Consider the following 7,773-nt stretch of genomic DNA (forward strand, 5'->3'; position numbering starts at 1 on the left):
TCAAAAAATCTGGAAATGAAGCACATAATCAAGATCCACAAGCTCTTCCTTGATTCCCAACCTTGCACCAAACTCCATCTTCTTGGAAATGACCCAAAAACACCAAAATGCACATCATGAGCTCAAAATCACAACCATGGAGGCTTAGCGATGATTTATAGGATTTTGGGGACTTGGAGGCTGGTAAGGGACCAACCAAAAAGACTTAATGAGATTATATAGTCTACAACTCCAAGAATTAGGGTTTTCACATTTCCCTCGTATGCCCGGCGTACTCCTTGTACGCCCAGCGTACGAGGTCTCACACCCCATACCAAACCCTCACAGTACGCTAAGCGTACACATCATTAAGCCCAACGTAATACCCCTCACATCAATTTGCCCTGTGTACTCCCAAAGTACGCCCTACGTACTAGGGTTCCTTCTCAAACCCTTAGGCACTCTAAAGGCCATAACTTCTTCGTTATAAATCTGATTCCGAAAATCCTTATATCCATGAAAAGGTAATGAGAAACTCTTCACTTCAATCAACTCGTACCTGCCTTACCACATCCTGAACAAACATCCATTTTCCATAGAAGCCCGAGATGAGATATTACCAAAATATACTTTGGCTCCAAAGCACAAACCGAATACCCAAATCATCCAAATTTGTGACAACCCGTAATTTCAATCTTGTAAAAGTCAAACTTGGTCAACTAAAGTCAAACTTAACCAATAAAAGTCAAACTTGTGCTTTGATGTAATCTTAAGGTTAGATTAATAATCTTTACATATTTAACACTTCGTTATAAGGGGTGTGGAAATTTGAAATTTAAACACTCAAAATCCGAGGAGCCTCATAGGAACCGAAAACCCCCTTTGCAACCGTAAACGTCTCGCAACTGAGAACCTCATTTTCGGCTGTGAACTCACTTCGGACCGTAAACTTTTGGCTCACAGCCGTGAACTCCTTCAGACCGCAAAATCTACCCTATATATATATATATATATATATATATATATATATATATATATGTGTGTGTGTGTGTGAAATAATCCTCACTTCTACACTTCTAGCCGAAAACTAAAGCATTTTTTCTCAAGATCTTCAACCAAAAACCCCTAGTTTTCTCTCAACTATCATCCGAGGATCATTTGATTCACCTTCGGATCTTGATAAGAACATCTAGTGTTCTTCTTTTTCATCGATCAATCACCCTTAATTCCTGGGTTTACAACCATAAACCCTTGAATCTCCTTGGTTTCACTAAGAGCACACACTTGAGTTTACAACCGCAAACAGTTGAATCTTCAAGTGTCTGTGAACCGTTTGCGACCGTAAACACCGAAGCCCAGCCGTGAACTCCAAGCAGTCACTCGATTTCGCTTCTAACACTTATTATGTAAGTAATTCTTACATCCTAGGTTGTTTCCTTAACACCTTTGAGGTTATATTCACTAATTTCATGTCAATATATCACGTGAATTGCTATTTAGGACTTGGTTTTGTCCCGGGAGCTAACTAGTAGAATCAAACATCCTATATCAAACATTTAATCTAATCACTCACTTAAGGTGAGTTCATACCCCTACAATTTACCCTTTTAAATGCTTTTTAGGGGGGAATACAAGTAGAACACAATATAATTGTGTTAATCATTTACATGTGGAAACAAACAAACAAAAGGATTTATTATGCTTAAATGTTGTTAAAATCACTTAAAAACTCTTTTAAACTATTTTTAGATTTCTGTTTATATCAAAATCATATTCGTGTACATATTTATGTATAAGTATGCTTTAATTGACTTAGGACTATTGCTAAATACCGTAACTCCTGTTCCTTGTTTGGTTGTGGGCTTAGGGTAGGATCACTAGTCCGACTGTCGGTTAAATCATAGTTATACTTGCTAAATATATGCATGAATATTAAACCCCATTTTCAAGGAACATACTTAACTCAGTTGCATATGTTGGGCAATTGAGTCTTTTCTCCAAATCAGTAACAGTTCAAACAAACATACTAGTAAACTATAATAGGTATAGTTTAGAGGATCACTACTTTCTATTTTCTAGTACAGAGAAACAATACATGAATCAATAATTGCAAAAAAGTTACAAATTATGACATACAAAGTTAGTCGTGAATGTATGTTGTATGTTTGTCGTAATTATATAAAGGTATGTCATAAAGTTTATGACAGACTAAATGTCTGTCATTTTCAATTAGACATGACTTTCAATGACAGACTAAAGTTTGTCATGTATAGGCATTTACGACAGTCATTGTCTATAAAGGAAAGCCTTTTTTTCTCTCTTTCTTTCTTTCTTTCTCTCTCTCTCTCTCTCTCTCTATATATATATATATATATATATATATATATATATATATATATATATATATAGACAAACACACATATACACTCACACAAGAGAGAGAGAGAGAGGGTTAGGGTTTCTGAAAAATCACTCAAAGGATGATGGAGGTTGAGAATGATTAAACCCAATGGGTTAATGGCTTTTAAATACCCCAAAACCCTAATTAAAACGTTCAGCCCAATGGAAAAACGTGTAATGTCCGGATAAAGGGCACGACACGCCTCCGAGTAAAGTCACAGATTATAAGTTTTTCATATTTTAGCGAATTAAGAAGAATAAAACCATAATAAATTACATACCGGTAATACGGATGTTACAATAAATGAGGATGACAACATTTGTGTGTTATATATTTATGGCGTGCATTTCCGACATACAATTTAATGTGTCGTAAATTTTGAAAATTTTTAAAAAATTGATATAAATTTTACTCATACAATTATGAAATACGTTACATATTTATAAAGTTATATATAGTGGCGAGGCTATTAAGACCCAAGGTGGGTCACATGACCCACCTAAAATTGCAATTGCATTTATAATTTCTATAGTAATTAGTTTGGGATCTACCTTGACATAAGTTTAGGACCTACCTTTTCAAGGTACCACATCCATTCAACAACAATATAATTCTCAACATAACATCGTATATAAAGCAAATGATTTTGGTGTTTTAGTCATTAACAATTAAGCAAAAAGTGATGAACATCCAATTTAGCATTTGTTTACAAATTTTTAATCAGTTAGGTCTTTTAGCAATATTAAGCCTAGTTTTAAGTTGGAAAAAAAAAAAAAATTTTTTACTGGTATAACCTCTCGGTTCAACTAGTTTTTCATTAAACCAAAAGGGTTCTTTCTTTTTAATTACAATCGATTTTTTTTTTTAATTTTTTAATAGATGACCTGAGAGGCTTCTATTTAACCGGTCAAACAGTTTGGTTTGGTTTTTTACGGTCTACAATCCGACTCGAAACAAGTATTATTGATTATTTTATTTTTTATCAGATTCAATTAATTAGTGAACCATGTTGTGTCATGTTCTAGATTCGCCACTTTGTATATATATATATATATATATATATATATATATATATATATATATATATATTTATAAATGTCCTCATATTTAAACTAAATCACATCTAATAATTCCATTATACAAAAATATCATGTATACATAGAACCACAAGTCATTACACATAAAGTTTAGTGTCATATATAAAGGAGTGTAAAATGATTGTCCAACATATCCCTTAATAGGAAAAACCTCATCAATTCCTCCAACTATATAAAACGCTTGTTTAACAAAATCATCATACTTTCCATCCAAAAACACCATGCCCAAATCAGCAATAAACAAAATTCAACAACATTTTTGGCAAAACAAACAATACATGGACGATAATGCAATTTACTAAACTGACCTGGAAATCTACATTTCATTGGTACTTCACAAAACAATTATTCTACTCAATGAAATCAAAAGGCAGTGTCCTAATAACAAACAATTTAAATACTCAATGCTTTAATAAGATGAAAGGAAAACATTTAAAATCTAGGTTAGTGAAACATTTACCACATAAGCTCCGACTTTGCTCATCTCTCTCTTTTGAATCTCGACTTTTTCTCTTCTTTTTTTCACATAATCAATGTCACAAGCTCCATTATGTTTGTATTGCAAGTAATTTGGATGTAATAGCAAAAATTAACGAAAGTAAAAGTTAGAAAGCAACTTACATAGAACTTATCAAAATACTTACAAAGAAACACTAGGGTGTTTTTTTTTTTTTTTTTTTTTTTTTTTTTTTTTTTTTTTTGCCAAAAGCTCTTCATGACTTCTTTTATCTCCGGTAACGCTTCACACATCTTCTACATAAAAAAACACGCCTCATTTTTATTTTTTGCTTTAAAAAACCTAACTCATCAAACATTACCTCACTTTTAGAGAATGAATTTATTTTACTTATTTTAGTTATAAATTTCGTCAAAGTTTCTTTTACTTAAAAACAAACTGATGATAATGTTTACAAAGTCCGAATGTATTAATATAATATTAGCTTTCTTAGTTATTAGAAGTTTTTTTTCTATGGTTTTCTAAAATATTTAATATAAAGTTCTGTGAATTTTTGTGATTTTCAGGGTACTTATTTTCTATTGAGGTGTCCATTAGGCTATAAAGAGTGGTAACACTCCTAGCATTATGCCACATCATTTTTTTTGTTGCCATGTTACTTTTTGGCCTGTCATCTTGTTAACATCTTTTTCTTAACATTTTATAGGAAGTGGTAGCATCCTTAACACTTCCTAATTTTTTTTTAATAATTTTCTTTATCAAAATTAAATAAATTATATTTTTAATACATACATTTCATATTAAATAAATTATATTTTTGTAAAACACAAAAATTTAATATTAAATAAAAAGGTTTTTATTTTGAACAAAGCATACTAAGTTGATGAAGCTTTAGGGACCAAATATGTACCTTTTTTTTATTTCTTCTTCAATAATTCCCTATTGTTAAAAGAATGCATCTTCTTCCCCAATTCTCTGTTAAACAAACGCAACAAAAATGGAACAATCGAATCATTGAAAAGAAGAAAGAAGAAGAAGAAGAAGAAGAAGAAGAAAATGAAGCCGACAACCAATGATTTCCCTTTCTTTCCTCTTGCTCTTTCTCTTTCTTCTCGGTGTCCAGCTAGCGAGCTCTCTTTGGCGAGGGACCTAGCGACTTTAATGGGAGTGGTGGAGATGAGGCTAGCGAGCCACTCCCTCTAGCCTTAGAAAATCACATATCAAATAATCACTATCTCGTTAAAACCTGTGACATTGATTGAGATGATTAATTTTATATTTTTGTCAATGATGGGTCTTTTGCTTTTCAGAATATGTGCATATACTCTGATTTGTCGTTTCGAAATAACCATATGTTTTGATGCTAATAATGAAGACGAGGTTGAAGAACATAGTACTGCTGTGACTGGAAAAATATGACTAAATTACAAGATGAAATTGTCGAGCAGTTAACGTAATATATGAAATGAATGGTTTTTTAAGTGTTTATTTATGGTTGTAAGATTTATATTTCAATGTTGTAAAACTAAAATTATTTAAATTTTGCTGAAAAAATCTTTTAAGTTCAAAAATCGGTTTATTAACATTTCAGTATATTTTCTTAGTCAGCAGACGTTAAAAAACAAATGGTCTTCTACTTGCATACTGCATAAGTTTGATCCACCAGTTCAGTGTAGATATATGCAGATATGGTCCGTAGACTGCAAACATTTTGCTTCTGAAATAACAAAGAGCAGTTGATAAGAACAAAGTAATTGTTTATGCCTTGTTTTCACAAGTCATAAAGAAATTGGGGATGTTAAGGAGAGGCACACCTATTTTTTGGGCATATATATATATATATATATATATATATATATATATATATATATATATATATATATATATATATATGTATATATAGAGAGAGAGGTTCATATATTCTAACTAATTATTATATGGATGTAGGAATAATTATGGACCAATAAAAATTAAATAATTAAATAAATCAATAAGGGTTACGTTGTAATTTGGTAAATGAATTCCATAAATACTCCCTGGTAGCATTGACTTTTAAATAAATTAGTAAGCGTGCATCTTGCTCCTCAATAGATTCAATCTCCCACCCGAAAAACCCCTCGTTGTATACATCCTATCGCATGGCTCCCCTTTACAACTCATTGGTGTAGTAGCCCTATCCCACCCTTCCGCCATCATCGCCCTCCTCCGGATTGATCCAGGTGGCGAAGAACTTTAGAAAGATCCGACCATCCCCGATGTCGCCCCTCTCTCATCACCAGAAAGTGTTCGGAAAGCCCTCACTGATCCTCCACGAGTTCTAATCGGATGTTGTGATTGATCGGCTCTCAGGTTTACAACATCTAAAACCCTTATTGACCAAAAAATCGTCGTCGTCCTCAAGGGCTCCTCCAATGTCGGAGGCGTTGTTACCCTCACTCAAGAAGACAATGGTATGTATCTCTTCCCCTATCCACCATTAAACAGTTCGTTTGATTTAGTCATTATTTTGATTTATTTGATTTGGATTTTGATTTTGATTCTATTTTCGTTCAACTTAATCTGATTTGGAAATCTGTGCGCATAATTATGTGTTTTGATCGTAAACAGAGATAATTACCGATCTTCCTATCATCTGTCTTTTCTCTTTAGGATGGGGTAAGGGGTAGGGAGATTTCTTCCGATTAGGATCACAAGTATTTATTGGTTGGTGAAATAAGTATTTATAACTTTAATGTTTGCATGATGAGCATTCATACTAGATTAAACATGTCATGTGACAATCAGTTTCTGTAGTACATTAACTGGAGATTGAGAGGCACTCTTGGGATCAATTTGCTAAATTATACATTGCATTAAGGCAGAGGCTAGTTTTAGATCAATACACATTAAGATTTAGTGGTGCTTTAACACCCGTGATTGCTTTCTTTTCATCTTGGTTGGTTTTTTGCTTTTTGGAGTTCATCTTTTTGTTCCTCCCGGAAAGTTGTTTTTTATAATTTTAACCAAAGAAATGTTTTGTATTAGAAACTAGATTTGTGTAAAATTTTATACATACTGAAACTTGCATGCTTTGTTATATGTCTCAACATGCCACTCAAATTTTTGAACAGTCCTGACTTATACATACATACAGGATATGTTTGCTCAATATTTTTCATCTTCTATTTCATACTTATTCATTGCTTCTGATTAACATATGCTTGTTCAAATATTTTATTATTAATAGTAAGTTTGAATAACTTAATCATATTTACATTGATTTCCAATAGATGGTGGCAAATTCCGATTTTGTGTGAATATATGAGTGTGGTTGTGTTTATATGATTAAATATCATGAACAATTAAATACATGTTGTAAGCTGTGTTTCTTCCATAATTGAATCTTTGAATTTCAATTATGTCGGAATGGAATCACGAATTCCGATTATGTGGGAATTAAATCTCGACATTTCCTCCGTGATTTGTGTATTTTCTACAATTCCAATTTTGTTGGAATGGAATATGGATATTTTCTCACTGATTATTCTTGGTGCAATTCACAAGTCCGCATATTTTTCCAAAGGAATTTAGTTTTTTATTTTTCATTTGCTAATGCTTTATTGGATTCTAAGCTACAATTGGATTTGTTTTCACAGAAGTTGATGCTTGAAGACACAAAACTGAAAGAAATTATTAGAAACATTATTCTTTTAGAATGTATTAATGTCTTTTTAGATTTTGATGTTTTTTCCCGATCTGAAAGTTTTTTTTAGTTTTATTCTTTAACAATAAATATAATTCTTAGCAATTGTTATCCGTATTCTATAAGAATTAATGTAATTTTTGTTTTTATTCTTCAA

The 7,773-nt window shown here is 32.0% G+C and overlaps 1 long non-coding RNA gene across 1 annotated transcript; it reads left to right on the forward strand.

Annotated features, from left to right (window-relative positions):
• Positions 1 to 5,998: 5,998 nt before the first annotated feature.
• Positions 5,999 to 7,773, forward strand: LOC122197332 (uncharacterized). Its single transcript, XR_006190560.2, has 2 exons — positions 5,999 to 6,384; positions 7,570 to 7,773. It is a non-coding gene; the product is annotated as an uncharacterized LOC122197332 (long non-coding RNA).

The sequence above is a fragment of the Lactuca sativa genome, chromosome 4, assembly GCF_002870075.4.
Source record: "Lactuca sativa cultivar Salinas chromosome 4, Lsat_Salinas_v11, whole genome shotgun sequence".
NCBI lineage: Eukaryota > Viridiplantae > Streptophyta > Magnoliopsida > Asterales > Asteraceae > Lactuca > Lactuca sativa.